The sequence below is a fragment of the Oncorhynchus mykiss genome, chromosome 15 (assembly GCF_013265735.2).
Source record: "Oncorhynchus mykiss isolate Arlee chromosome 15, USDA_OmykA_1.1, whole genome shotgun sequence".
Classification (NCBI taxonomy): Eukaryota; Metazoa; Chordata; class Actinopteri; order Salmoniformes; family Salmonidae; genus Oncorhynchus; species Oncorhynchus mykiss.
The window spans coordinates 31,396,389-31,412,772 of record NC_048579.1 but is presented as its reverse complement, the minus strand read 5'-3'; positions in this window follow the sequence as shown (position 1 = coordinate 31,412,772).

The following is a 16,384-nucleotide window of genomic DNA, read 5'->3' as shown; positions in this document are numbered from 1 at the left end:
GCAGACGATCTTATCCAGAGCGGCTTACAGGCAGTGCATTCATCTTTAGATAGATAGGTGGGACAACCACATATCAGAGGCATAGAAAGGACATTTTTCCTCAATAACGTAGATAACAGTAGAGCTAGAACGGGGGGGGGGGGGGGGGTCAAGTGCAAGTGCTGGTTAAGCGTTATTTTTATTTTGTTCAAAGCATTTTGGGGGAAGGGTTTAGGTGAAGAGGAGAACGATTATTTGAGATACTGTTGGAATTGGGCACGGACTCTGCCTAATTTCAGGGGCAAGCTTGTTCTACCATTGGGGTGCCAGGACAGTGAAGAGCAGAATGGAGTGCTCGGGTTGGGGTCTAGCTTCTTTGGGACTGGGGGGCAGTATTGGTGGAATAAGCTTGGATGAATAAGGGCCCAGAGTAAACCGCCCAGAAGCTAGAATATGCATATAATTAGTAGATTTGAATAGAAAACACTCTGAAGTTTCTAAAACTGTTTGAATGATGTCTGTGAGCATAACAGAACTCATATGGCAGGCAAAAATCGGGGGGAAAAATCCAACCAGGAAGTGGGAAATTTGTAGGTTTGTAGGTTTTCAAGTCTTTGCCTATCCAATATACAGTGTAAATGGGGTCAGATTGCACTTCCTAAGGCCTCCACTAGATGTCAACAGTCTTTAGAACCTTGTTTCAGGCTTCTACTATGAAGGGGGAGCGAATAAGAGCTGTTTGAACCAGGTGTCTGGCAGAATGCCATGAGCTAAGTCACGCGTGCGGCCGTAGGAACAAGCTGCATTCCCTTTCATTTCTAAAGACAAAGGAATTGTCCGGTTGGAATATTATTGAAGATTTATGATAAAAACATTCTAAAGATTGATTATATACATCGTTTGACATGTTTCTACGAACTGTAATGGAACTGTTTTGACTTTTTGTCAGGACTAAGTGCCTGCGCCTTGTGAATTTGGATTTGTAAACTAAATGTGCGAACAAAAATGAGGTATTTGGACATAAATGATGGACTTTTTTGAACAAAACAAACATTTATTGTGGAACTGGGATTCCCGGGAGTGCATTCCGATGAAGATCATCAAAGGTAAGTGAATATTTATAATGCTGAGTCATGTGATACCTCTGCTTGGTTGAAAAATGGCTGCATGTTTTTCTGTGGCTAGGCACTGACCTAACATAATTGCATGGTGTACTTTTACCATAAAGTTTTTTTAAAATCTGACACAGCGGTTGCATTAAGGAGAAGTTTATCTATAATCGTATGTATAACACTTGTATCTTAGATCAATGTTTATGATGAGTATTTCTGTTAATTTGATGTGGCTCTCTGCACTTTCACCGGATGTTTGTTTGAGAAAATGCATTTCTGAACATAACGCACCAATTACAAATGAGGTTTTTGGACATAAAGATGAACTTTATCGAACAAAACACACATTTATTGTCTAACATGGAGTCCTGGGAGTGCCCTCCGGTGAAGATCATCAAAGGTTAGTGATGAATTTTAACGCTATTTATGTATTTTGTGACACCTCTCCTTCTTTGGAAAATGGCTGTATGGTTTTCTGTAGCTAGGCTCTGACCTAACATAATTGCAAGGTGTGCTTTTCAGACACTGTGGCTGGATTAACAAGAAGTGTATCTTTAAAATGGTGTATAAGACTTGTATGTTTGAGGAATTTTAATTATGAGATTTCTGTGGTTTGAATTTGGCGCACTGCAATTTCACTGGCTGTTGGCGAGGTGGGACGCTACATATCCCAGAGAGGCTAGGGTTAGAGCGTTGCCTGAAGGTAGGGAGGGGCAGTTCCTCTTGCTGTTCCGTAGGTAAGCTCCATGGTCTTGTAGTGGATGCGAGCTCTGACTGGAAGCCAGTGGAGTGTGCAGAGAAGTGGGGTGACGTGAGAGAACTTGGGAAGGTTGAAAACCAGGCGGGCTGCTGCATTCTGGATAAGTTGCAGGGGTTTGATGGAACAAGTGGGGAGCCCAGCCAACAGCAAGTTACAGTAGTCCAGACATGAGGGAAGTGCCTGGATTAGGACCTACGCCTCTTCCTGTGTGAGGTAGGGTCATACTCCACGGACTGGGATATGGCGCACTGCAATATGTTCCGTATTGCGTCAGACGACAACATTGACGAATACGCTGATTCGGTGTGCGAGTTCATTAGAATGTGCGTTGAAGATGTCGTTCCCATAGCAACGATTAAAACATTCCCAAACCAGAAACCGTGGATTGATGGAAGCATTCGCGTGAAACTGAAAGCGCGAACCACTGCTTTTAATCAGGGCAAGGTGACTGGAAACATGACCGAATACAAACAGTGTAACTATTCCCTCCGCAAGGCAATCAAACAAGCTAAGCGTCAGTATAGAGACAAAGTAGAATCTCAATTCAACGGCTCAGACACAAGAGGTATGTGGCAGGGTCTACAGTCAATCCCGGATTACAAAAAGAGAACCAGCACCGTCACGGACCAGGATGTCTTGCTCCCAGGCAGACTAAATAACTTTTTTGCCCGCTTTGAGGACAATACAGTGCCACTGACACTGCCCGCAACTAAAACATGTGGACTCTCCTTCACTGCAGCCGACATGAGGAAAACATTTAAACGTGTCAACCCTCGCAAGGCTGCAGGCCCAGACGGCATCCCCAGCCGCGCCCTCAGAGCATGCGCAGACCAGCTGGCTGGTGTGTTTACGGACATATTCAATCAATCCCTATCCCAGTCTGTTGTTCCCACATGCTTCAAGACGGCCACCATTGTTCCTGTTCCCAAGAAAGCTAAGGTAACTGAGCTAAACGACTACTTCCGTCATCATGAAGTGCTTTGAGAGACTAGTCAAGGACCATATCACCTCCACCCTACCTGACACCCTAGACCCACTCCAATTTGCTTACCGCCCAAATAGGTCCACAGACGATGCAATCTCAACCACACTGCACACTACCCTAACCCATCTGGACAAGAGGAATACATATGTGAGAATGCTGTTCATCGACTACAGCTCGGCATTTAACACCATAGTGCCCTCCAAGCTCGTCATCAAGCTCGAGACCCTGGGTCTCGACCCCGCCCTGTGCAACTGGGTACTGGACTTCCTGACGGGCCGCCCCCAGGTGGTGAGGGTAGGCAACAACATCTCCACCCCGCTGATCCTCAACACTGGGGCCCCACAAGGGTGCGTTCTGAGCCCTCTCATGTACTCCCTGTTCACCCGCGACTGCGTGGCCACGCACGCCTCCAACTCAATCATCAAGTTTGCGGACGACACAACAGTGGTAGGCTTGATTACCAACAACGACGAGACGGCCTACAGAGAGGAGGTGAGGGCCCTCGGAGTGTGGTGTCAGGAAAATAACCTCACACTCAACGTCAACAAAACTAAGGAGATGATTGTGGACTTCAGGAAACAGCAGAGGGAACACCCCCCTATCCACATCGATGGAACAGTAGTGGAGAGGGTAGTAAGTTTTAAGTTCCTCGGCGTACACATCACAGACAAACTGAATTGGTCCACCCACACAGACAGCATCGTGAAGAAGGCGCAGCAGCGCCTCTTCAACCTCAGGAGGCTGAAGAAATTTGGCTTATCACCAAAAGCACTCACAAACTTCTACAGATGCACAATCGAGAGCATCCTGTCGGGCTGTATCACCGCCTGGTACGGTAACTGCTCCTCCCACAACCGTAAGGCTCTCCAGAGGGTAGTGAGGTCTGCACAACGCATCACCGGGGGCAAACTACCTGCCCTCCAGGACACCTACACCACCCGATGTCACAGGAAGGCCATAAAGATCATCAAGGACAGCAACCACCCGAGCCACTGCCTGTTCACCCCGCTATCATCCAGAAGGCGAGGTCAGTACAGGTGCATCAAAGCTGGGACCGAGAGACTGAAAAACAGCTTCTATCTCAAGGCCATCAGACTGTTAAACAGCCACCACTAACATTGAGTGGCTGCTGCCAACACACTGACTCAACTCCAGCCACTTTAATAATGGGAATTGATGGGAAATGATGTAAAATATATCACTAGCCACTTTAAACAATGCTACCTAATATAATGTTCCCTACATTACTCATCTCATATGTATATGTATATACTGTACTCTATATCATCTACTGCATCCTTATGTAATACATGTATCACTAGCCACTTTAACTATGCCACTTTGTTTACATACTCATCTCATATGTATATACTGCACTCAATACCATCTACTGTATCTTGCCTATGCCGCTCTGTAACATCACTCATTCATATATCTTTATGTACATATTCTTTATCCCCTTACACTTGTGTCTATAAGGTAGTAGTTTTGGAATTGTTAGCTAGATTACTTGTTGGTTATTACTGCATTGTCAGAACTAGAAGCACAAGCATTTCGCTACACTCGCACTAACATCTGCTAACCATGTGTATGTGACAAATAACATTTGATTTGATTTGATGTTGTGGAGCATGCACCTGCAGGAACAGGTCACTGCTTTGACATTTGCAGAGAACGAGAGGGTGTTGTCCAGGGTCACGCCAAGGTTCTTTGGGAGGTGACACGGTGGAGTTGTCAACCGTGATGAAGAGGTCTTTGAGCAGGCAGGCCTTCCTCGGGAGGAAGAGCAGTTCCCTCTTGTCGAGGTTGAAGTGATGGGCCGACATTTCATTTGAGATGTCTGCCAGGCACACAGAGATGCGTGTCGCCACCTGGGTGTCAGATTGGGGAAGGAGAAAAGTAGTTGAGTGTCATCTGCATAGCAATGATAGGAGAGACCATGTGAGGATATGACAGAGCAGATTGACTTGGTGTACAGAGAGAAAAGGAGAGCCCTGGGGGACACCAGTAGTGTCTGTTCACCCATGACTGCGTGGATATGCACACCTGCAACTCAATCATCACATTTGCAGATGACACAACAATAGTAGGCCTGACTACCAAAAGAAACAGCTACTAAAGGACACGAAAAAGAAGAGACTTGCTTGGGCCAAGAAACACAAGCAACGGACATTAGACCAGTGGAAATCTGTCCAATGTTCTGATGAGACCAAATTTGTGATTTTTGGTTCCAACCGCCTTGTCTTTCTGAGACGCAGAGTAAGTGAACGGATGATCTCTGCATGTGTGGTTCTTACTGTGAAGCATGGAGAAAGAGGTGTGGTGGTGCTTTGCTGGTGACACTGTCTGTAATTTATTTAGGAGTCAAGGCACACTTAACGAGCATGGCTACCACAGAATTCTGCAGTGATACGCCATCCCATCTGGTTTGCCCTTAGTGGGGATATCATTTGTTTTTCAACAGGACAATGACCTAATGCACCTCCAGGCTGTGTAAGGGCTATTTGACCAGGAAAGTGATGGAGAGTGATGGAGTGCTGTATCAGATGACCTGGCCTCCACAATCACCCAACCCGATTGAGATGGTTTGGGATGAGTTGAACCGCAGAGTGAAGGAAAAGCAGCCAACAAGTGCTCAGCATATGTGGGAACTCCAAGACTGTTGGAAAATCATTCCAGGTGAAGCTAGTTGAGAGAATGCCAAAAGTGTGCAAAGCTGTTATCAAGGCAAAGAGTGGCTAACTTGAAGAATCTAAAATATATATTGATTTGTTTTACATGATTCCATATGTGTTATTTCATAGTTTTGATGTCTTCACTATTATTCTACAATGTAGAAAATAGTAAAAAATAAAGAAAACCCTAGAATGAAGAGGTCTGTTCAAACCTTTGACTGGTACTGCATCTAGGAGGATGAGAACAGAGGAGAGAGAGTCAGCTTTGGCAGTGCGGAGAGTCTCTGTGAAACAGAGAAGCACAGTCTTGGTTAAGTGACCCGTCTTGAAGTCTGATTTGTTAGGGTCAGGAAAATCGTTCTGGGAGAGAAAGAGAAAGTTGATCAGATACAGCACACTCAAGTGTTTTGGTGAGAAAACAAAGAAGGGATACAGGTCTATAGTTTGACGTCAGGTGAGTCGAGTGTTGGTTTCTTGAGGAGGGGAGTAACTCAGGCCATTTTGAAGTCATATGGGATTCAGTCAGTGGTCAGGGATGAGTTGATGAGGGAAGTGAGGAATGGGAGAAGGTCTCCAGAGGTCTGGAGAAGGAAGGAGCAGATAGGGTCGAGTGGGCAGGTTGCCAGGCGGCCAGACCTCACAAGTCGCAGGATGTCATCTGGAGATAGAGGGGAGAAAGAGGTCCATGTTTAGGGTAGTTCTTTATGAGTGAGACCAGTAGACTCAATATGCTGAGTGAATGAGTAGCGGATGTCGTCAACCTTCTTTTCAAAGTGGTTGACAAAGTTGTATGCAGAGAGGGAGGAGGAAAAGAGTTTCCTAGGGTTAGAGGCAGATGATTGAAATTTAGAGTGGTAGAAAGGGGCTTTAGCAGCAGATACAGAGGAAGAGAAGGTAGAGAGGAGGGAGCAAAAGGATGATAGGTCCTCTGGAAGTTTAGTTTTCCTCAATTTTTGCTGCCTGCAGCCCTGTTCTGCAAGATTGCAATGAGTCACTCAGCCATGGAGTAGGAGGGGAGGGCCGATCCGGCCGGAGGAAAGGGGACAGTGCGAGTCATAGGTTGCGGAAAGGGAGGAGAGTAGGGTCGAAGAGGCAGAATCGTGAGACAGGAGGGACAAGGATTTAGCAGAAGGAGAGATGATAGGATAGAAGAGGAGAGAGTAGTGCAGTACTAAAAACAAACCCCTCCCCTAAATGAATTTCATTCATTCAATCATCCATTCATTCATTCATTCTGATTTTTCCAATATAATACAGTCAATTGTAAGGTATTATACTGTGAGTCATTACACAGTACTTGCTTTGATACATATTTATATTACAGTAGGTGTACTTTAATATTACAGTTTTTCACAATCGCTTACACACTAAAAGTGGTACTTGACTCAGTGAAACCATTAACTCATGTACCTAATTTTCTAAGTCTGCAAAACTACAAGCACATTATCTGCTTTACACTGAGTTTGCAATTGTAAAACACACTTTTTGCAAAACACTACACACAGTTCTCTACATTAGACACATCATTCAAAACTAACAGGTCTTGTGTTTCGTTTGGAAAACACTGCCATCCCAAATACCACACTCATTTACTGATTACCTAGACACAGTGCTCACATGTTAAAACTACTTATACTGTAGTTCATTTCTTCACTTAGAAATCAGAGCTTGAGTACTATAAATAGGCTTCAGGTTGCCTTCCTTGGTTTGGACAACAATGGGAGCCAATTTTGGAAAGAGAGTATTTGTTTTGTCTGTTACTGTTCATCCTGAAATCTGGATGAAAATACAATGTTTTGAGAAAGAAATACAACGTATTTTTCCCCCCTTGCATGTCTGTTTATAGTGTAAATGTATACTGAATATGCATACATACTGTATATATTTGTGCATATACATGTATGTGTGAGTGTTATGACAAACTGCCGTGGACTCCACTGCACACTGAACATGCAGAAGACACAAGATAGTAGTGTTTTACATTTGTCACATCCATGTGCAGTTGGTGTGTATAAGAGCTAATCATTTGACGGTTTATGTGTAGTTTTGATGCAAAAACACAATTTCGAGAAGAGTTAAAATAGTTCTGAATTAAGTGTTTGGTTTTGCAAGAGATGTGTGATGTTTTGCATGTTGTGTGTGTGTGTGTTTTGGGGTTTCGTGTGTGGAGTCTAGAGAAAAGGAGCCATAGGTTCAGAAATCATGTGTAACCAATTGTCAAAAACTGTAAACAGAGCATTTTACTTTCCAATGAGCTGCATGTAAATTACTTTACAGTGTGGGAGCATCATAGTCTGTATTCGTTTCAACCTGGCACGTTGATCAATTAGTGTTACTGATTGGCTAGAGGGACTAAACACAGGCGACAGATAAGAGACTAGGAGAGGAAGAAAATGTTAATAATTGAGATGCACCTGCATCTCCGACAGACCGGCCCTTCAAATTAAAACTAAACTCAGCAAAAAACGTCCTCTCATTGTCAACTCTGTTTATTTTCAGCAAACTTAACATGTAAATATTTGTATGAACATAAGATTCAACAACTGAGATATAAACTGGACAAGTTCCACTGACATGTGACTAACATAAATGGAATAATGTGTCCCTGAACAAAAGGGGGGTCTAAATCAAAAGTAACAGTCAGTGTCTGGTGTGGTCACCAGCTGCATTAAGTACTACAGTGCATCTCCTCCTCATGGACTGCACCAGATTTGCCAGATTTGTGAGATGTTACCCCACTCTTCCACCAAGGCACCTGCAAGTTCCTGGACATTTCTGGGGGGAATGGCCCTAGCCCTCACACTGCCCCAGACCATGACAGACCCTCCACCTCCAAATCGATCCCGCTCCAGAGTACAGACCTTGGTGTAATGCTCATTCCTTCAATGATAAACGTGAATCTGACCATCACCCCTGGTGAGACAAACCCACGACTCGTCAGTGAAGAGCACTTTTTGACAGTCCTGTCTGGTCCAGCGACGGTGGGTTTGTACCCATAGGCGACGTTGTTGCCGGTGATGTCTGGTGAGGACCATCCTTACAACAGGCCTACAAGCCCTCAGTCCAGCCTCTCTCAGCCTATTGCGGACAGTCTGAGCACTGATGTAGGGATTGTGCGATCCTGGTGTAACTCGGTCAGTTGTTGCCATCCTGTACCTGTCCTGCAGGTGTGATGTTCAGATGTACTGATCCTGTGCAGGTGTTGTTACATGTGGTCTGCCAGTGCGAGGACAATCAGCTGTCCGTCCTGTCTCCCTGTAGCTCTGTCTTAGGTGTCTTAGAGTACGGACGATGCAATTTATAGCCCTGGCCACATCTGTAGTCCTCACGCCTCATTGCAGCATGCCTAAGGCACATTCACATAGATGAGCAGGAACCCTGGGCATCTTTCTTTTGGTGTTTTTCAGAGTCAGTAGAAAGGCCTCTTTAGTATGCTAAGTTTTCATAACTGTGACCATAATTACCTACCGTCTGTAAGCTGTTAGTGTCTTAACGACCGTTCCACAGGTGCATGTTCATTAATTGTTTATGGTTCATTGAACAAGCATGAGAAACAGTGTTTAAACCCTTTACAACGAAGAGCTGTGAAGTAATTTGGATTTTTACAAATTATCTTTGAAAGGGTCCTGAAAAGGGGACTTTTCTTTTTTTGCTGAGTTTATGACCAAATTGTGAACATTACATACTGTAATTCATACATGACCCCCAGAGAAGACAAACAATGCATGCAATGATGCCCTGCTCCTGCTCCTCACACTCGCCCTGAGGTGCGTGTCCCTAGCCCGGTACCACCAGTGCCGGCACCACGCACCAGGCCTACAGTGCACCTCGGCAGTACAGAACGTCCGGCAACAGTACCCAGTCCAGAGCGTCCGGCGACAGTACCCAGTCCAGAGCGTCCGGCGACAGTACCCAGTCCAGAGCGTCCGGCGACAGTACCCAGTCCAGAGCATCCGGCAACAGTACCCAGTCCAGAGCGTCCGGCGACAGTACCCAGTCCAGAGCGTCCGGCGACAGTACCCAGTCCAGAGCGTCCTGCAACGGGCCACAGTCCGGAACCTCCAACGATGGGCCACAGTTCGGAACCTTCAACGATGGGCCACAGTCCGGGGTCTCCAGCGACGGTCCCCAGGCCGGGGTCTCCAGCGATGGTCCCCAGTCCGGGGTCTCCAGCGACGGTCCTCAGTCCAGAACATCCGGCGATGATCCTCGCAACGAGGGTCCCCAGCCCGGGGCCTCCGACGATGATCCGCGGGTCAGTGCTATAAGAGCGGACTCAGCGTTCAGAACCAGAGCCTCCACCGAGGTTAGATGCCCACCCAGACCCTCCCATATAGGTTTAGGTTTGCGGCCGGGAGTCCGCACCTTTGGGGGGGGGGGGGGTACTGTCACGCCCTGACCTTAGTTATCTTTGTTTTCTTTATTATTTTGGTTAGGTCAGGGTGTGACGAGGGTGGTATGTATGTTTTGTCTTGTCTAGGGTTTTTTGTACATCTATGGGGTTTTGGTTTGTCTAGGTAAATGTAGGTCTATGGTGGCCCGAATTGGATCCCAATCAGAGGCAGCTGTTTATCGTTGTTTCTGATTGGGGATCCTATTTAGGTTGCCATTTTCCATTTTGGTTTTGTGGGTTATTGTCAATGTGTCGTTGCATGTCAGCACTCGTGTTTATAGCGTCACGTTCGTATTGCTATGTTGTTTAGTGTTCTTCATTTAAATAAAGAATAATGTATTCAACTCACGCTGCTCCTTGGTCTCCTCGTTATGACGAACGTGACAATATCAAATCATTTCGGTATAACAATTAAGTAATCGTTTTCGATTAAAATGGTAAATAAACAAATATAGCTCTTTAGCAAAAAATGTATTCTCAAGCAATAAACGTGCTATGACTGTCTGGGAGTGGTCTAAGTTGGGAGTGAAAAAATTAAAACTTGCAGTTATTGGCAGAGAGGTTTGGAACTCTATTATTGGTTCATTAACTAATTTACCACATGGTGATGTCTCTAAGCAACAGTAACTCCGCTCATTCAAAACCTGCTGATTTAGAAGGTCCTGTAAATTGTATTTTCAACAAGGAACTATCAGGAAAGAACACTGATACATTTTTTTCACACTTTTACAGTGTTAGTTTCATCAGCTGTTATACAATCTGATAAAAAACATCATTTTGATTGCACTGGGCCTTAATATTTAGGTAACAAACAAGTTGTACAACTCAAGACAACACGAAGTTGAAAAATATGCAAAAACCATCAAACGAGTGAACCATCCACTCTAAGTCGCAAGGCACTTTTCATGGGTAACTCATATGCAAGGCCGCCATTTTGCTCTAGAGGGCTCACCACACATGAGCTATCATAATTGAGACGTGAGACGTGGGCCAATTTAAGAGATGAGGTCGCAGTGTATCTTAAAGCTGGTATACAGTACATTGTCATCAATGCGTTTCAACTTCTATTACATTGTTAATTTTCTGATGTACTGTAATTATATGCAACTAACGAGTTTAAGTTGTATTAGTCATATGTAAGAGAAACACATGATATACATCATCCAATGAAATGCTTACTTGCAGGTTCCTTCTCGACTGCAACAACAATAAGAAATAATGAAAGATAAGAATAAGAACATAAAGTAAATGGCTCAGTAGAATTGTCAAAGCTCAGGAGAAGACCCAGATGCAGACAGTTTTGAAGTAACAAACGTTTATTACAAAAACAAGGGTCAGTCAAATGGCAGGTCAAGCGCAGGCAGAGGTCAGTAATCCAGATCAGAGTCTGAAAGATACAGAACGGCGGTCAGGGTCAGGGCAGGCAGAGGTCAGTAATCCAGGGTGGTGTGAAAAAGTACAGAACGGCAGTCAGGCTCAGGGTCAGGGCAGGCAGAATGGTCAAAACTGGAAAAACTAGAAAACAGGAACTAGAGAAAGACAGGAGCACGGCAAAAAAGGCTGGTAGGCTTGACGAAACAAAACGAACTGGCAACAGACAAACAGAGAACACAAGTATAAATACACTGGGGATAATGGGGAAGACAGGCGACACATGGAGGGGTGTGGAGAAAAGCACAAAGACAGGTGAAACAGATCAGGGTATGACAAGAATAGAATAAACATTTATGATAAACATTTATAACATTTTTAGTACAGGAAGGCACAATTTACAGTCCAATATTTACACTTGTATTGGGGAAGAGGGGGATGAGGGGCAGTGTATAAACTGAGCAGTATAATAACAACAGCAGTTGTGTGTGTAGCATGATTGTACAGTATATGTGTGTGTGTATGTCTGTGTGGGTGTGCGCATGTGTGTTAAGGTGCAGAGTATCAGAGCAGGTGGTCAGTCCTGTTCAAGTGTTCAGCAGTCTGATGGCTTGTAGATAGAAACAGTCCCTGAGCCTGTTGGTATCAGACCTCATTCTCGAGAGCCCACAGTCCTTGGAAGCGGGCACTCTGTTATCCTCAAAGTGGGCGAAGAAGGTGTTTTAGCTTGTCCGGGAGCAAGACGTCGGTGTACGCGACTTGGCTGGTTTTCTCTTTGTAATCCGTGATTGTCTGTATACCCTGCCACATGCATCTCGTGTATGAGCCATGGAATTGCGAGTCCACTTTGTCTCTATACTGGCGTTTGATTGCCTTACGGATGGAATAACTACACTGTTTGTATTCGACCATATTCCCAGTCACCTTGCCATGGTTTGATTTGATTTATTTGGCAAGGACCTGGGGCAGAATGCCTTAAGTGGAGACAATGTTGTGCAGTCAGTCTCTCCAGGATAATCAAAGGGAATCCTCACTGTACCAACTTTGTTTTAGACAGAGATGCAGGTGACCTGAAATATGCTTTTGCTTTCACAGAGACTGTGCCTGAGGGAAATCGCTCCATCGGGTTGGCAGCTGCATGGCTTGCCATGTTGGAGCAAAGAACCGGTCGCTACATATTTAAAAGTCCTGAATACAGCAAGAACACAAAAGTTCAAAAGTCCCATTATATCCCTCAGAAGCGACACTGCCATTTTTCACGGTAATAGGGTCTGAGTGTGAAGTCAAAATGGAAACAAGGATTTCTGCTGACCGCCTCGGCCGAGCAGAGTTGGCACACAACAGACCTGTGGGCCTAAGAGGTGTGTCGATGTACTTTATCATAGACAACCAGGGACTCGGGTAACAACGGGTGCAGAAAATAAAATAGAAATGTATAATTACGGGGCATTGCTTAAACATTGAAGCTAGGGATGGGGCCATTATGGCACCCACAGAACATGGTCCCGGACTTGTGAGCAGAAAGACATGTTGAAGGCAGGGGTCAATTGTTTACTCTGTTCTGTAGCTCAAAAGAGAATGGAGTGGTCAAGGGAGAGATATGTACTGTAGAAGCAAAAGCAATTATATCTATGGAAATAGTATAACATCTGTTGCTACACAGCAAATTCTCCAGTGTTAAAAAAACTAACAATTTCACACAGAGTGTTGAGTCTGTGGACCCATGTAGACACCGGAACAGTGTTAAATTAACCCACTGCTGAGTGTAAAGCCTTATTAAAATATTTCCCGGAGTGCCTTGCCTTTCGAGTAAATTGTAGAGTTACCACCCATAACTGTATTTGTTAGTGACAGAGACATGCTTGTCACATTTATGGTCTTGTGGACTTCCCCAAGTGAGATCCTAAGTGAGTATGTGTAGCCGATGTGAAATTGCTAGCTAGTTAGCGGTGGTGCGCGCTAGTAGCATTTCAATCGGTGACGTCACTTGCTCTGAGACCTTGAAGTAGTGGTTCCCCTTGCTCTGCAAGAGCTGCGGCTTTTGTGGAGTGATGGGTAACGATGCTTCGAGGGTGACTGTTGACGTGTGCAGAGCGTCCCTGGTTTGCGTCCAGGTCGGGGAGAGGGGACGGACGTAAAGTCTACTGTTATATATGTCATTATTTTTACCCCAAAAAATGTAACACACTACTATGTATTTCATAACGCCTTATTTTGAAAGCCTATTTTATTGTACAGTACTATGGGGGCCTAAAACTCACATCACTTTGAACCAAAACCATGCCCATAATTTTTGTTTCCCAGCATATTCTATTGCAGGTTGATTTTCATTTGTTTGTTTCAATATCTATATTTCTGCATGTACATTGATTGATTAATTAATTAATCTTATGCTACCTAAATATAAATTACAAACATTTTCAAAACGAATCCAATATGCTACTTGGAGATATTGCAACCATTAGTGAAATTGTTGAAGAAGTTTAGATGTTTTAGGTAGTCTCATAGCTTACTCTTCCAACACTGCAGTCATTCTAAATATAGGTTGTGGGTGATTAAAAGTTAGATTTCCCCATGCTGGCTGGATTCCAATAGGAATTACACATCACCTTGCAAGCCAGCATAATATGACTTGCAGGCCTAATGTGTCCAGTAAACCTTGAGTTTCTGGACATTGTATTACACACAGGAAAAAAAGGTTTAGATTTGTTTCTAAAGGGGTACAAACACTTGAAATGGTACCCTTATCCTGTAAGGTCATCCTTTGTACCTTCATCAATAAGTACATAATTGTACCTCAGTTCATACCTCAGGCCACATTAAGCATGCAAGTAGGGTTGCAAATTCCCAGATATTCCCAAAATCCTGGTCTAAGGATTTCAGATTTCCTGCTTCTGTTGCCAGGCAAAGTTCAACCACGATTTCTTTAAAACCTGGAAATTCACCAGAATTTCTCAACCCTACCTGCAATTATAATTTTGCTGGTTTATGAAAGCAATGTGTAATTCTTATCTGAATCAAACCCAAATTAGAATATCCAACATAATTTTTATTCACCTGCATCTCTGCACAGCTATTTTCAGGTCTCCCCAGAGATGTTCGATCGGGTTCAAGTCCGGGCTCTGGATGGGCCACTCAAGGACATTCAGAGACTTGTCCCAAAACCACACCTGCGTTGTCTTGGCTGTGTGCTTAGGGTCGTTGTCCTTTTGGAAGGTGAACCTTCAAACCAGTCTGAGGTCCAAAGGGCTCTGGCTCAGGATTTCATCAAGGACCTCTCTGTACTTGGCTCCATTCATCTTTCCCTCGACACTGACTATTCTCCCAGTCCCTGCCGCTGAAAAACATCTCCACAGCATGATGCTGCCATCACCATGCTTCACCGTAGGGATGGTGCCAGGTTTCCTCCAGACGTGACGCTTGGCATTCAGACCAAAGAGTTCAATCTTGGTTTCATCAGACCAGAGAATCTTTTTTCTCATGGTATGACAGGAGTTGCTTCTTTCTGGCCACTCTACCATAAAGGCCTGATTGGTGGAGTGCTGCAGAAATGGTTGTCCTGGAAGGTTCTCCTATCTCCACAGAGCAACTCTGGAGCTCTGTCATAGTGACCAAGGCCATTCTCCCTTGATTGCTCAGTTTGGTGGGCAGCCAGCTCTAGGAAGGGTCTTTGTGGAATTACAGAGTCCACTGTGTTGTTGAGGACCTTCAAAGCTGCAGAAATGTTGTGTTACCGTTCCCCAGATCTTTGCCTTGACACAATCCCTTCTCGGAGCTCTACAGACAGACAATTCCTTCAACCTCGTGGCTTGGTTTTTGCTCTGACATGCTCTGTCAACTGTGAGACCTTATATAGACAGGTGTGTGCCTTTCCAAATCATGTCCAATCAATTGAATTTACCACAGGTGGACTCCAATCAAGTTGTAGAAACATCTCAAGGATTGTCAATGGAAACAGGATGCACCTGAGCTCAATTTCGAGTCTCATAGCAAAGGGTCTGAGTACTTATGCAATTAAGGTATTTCTGTTTTTATTTATTTTTTAAATTCAAATAAAAAAATAAAAAAATGTTTTCGCTTTGTCATTACGGGGCATTACTGTTATGATTCAGTTAGTGCATTTTTAATAAACATTTATAACATATGTTGGCATTTTGTGATTATTATTTTGGTGTTTGCCAAATAGTGAGCTTAGACTGCACTGTTACTGATTATAACTGTTGATATTGCCAGTATTCCGTATTCAGGAAACAAACAAATGACAAGCACACAATTTCAAACAATGTGTTTTAATTGGAAAAAAAGGTAGCCCCGCTTAAACAAAAAAGGGGGATCAGGTGCTCGACTGAGGGACTTGAAAATCCCAAGAACATTCCTTACCCCAGGATACTTCAACTGGTGACTATCCGGGAGAATGAAGAAAAATGAGAATTCTGTTGCTGCATAAATCTGATAGATTTATTGACAAACAAACAATAATGTGCTTATGTAACCGTGTAACTTTCATCCGTTCCCTCGTCCCTACCCGGGATCGAACCAGGGACCCTCTGCACACATCAACAACTGACACCCACAAAGCATCGTGACGTCACCGATTGAAACGCTATTTGCGCGGACCACCGCTAACTAGCTAGCCATTTCACATCGGCTACACTTACATTTCGACATGAATCGCCTTCATCAGAGCCTTACATGCTAACAACGTCAATACTGTCAGGAGTAGCAACTAAACATGATATTCAAACAAGAGTATGACCCTCATTCTAGATTCCTACACATACATTCCACTTGAATAACAAAAGACAGAGAAATAAACAAAGAAAAACGTATTTACAAAAAAGATTAGAAAGAGAGCTGTTGTTTCAGACCTTTTGGCCTGCCTCAATCTAAGCAATTGATCCAAATTGCCTCTATCTGTAACCATTTCCTCACTATATTGCCACTTCTGGAGAAAAAAAGAAACATTCTCAATTCCCCAGAATTTCAAGGTAGAGCCATGATTGGCATTCACGTGATGCCGCGCGATCCATAGTTTTGGTGTGTAACAGTATAACTTTACGTCCGCCCCTCACCCATACCCGGGCTCTGCACACATCAACAACTGACACC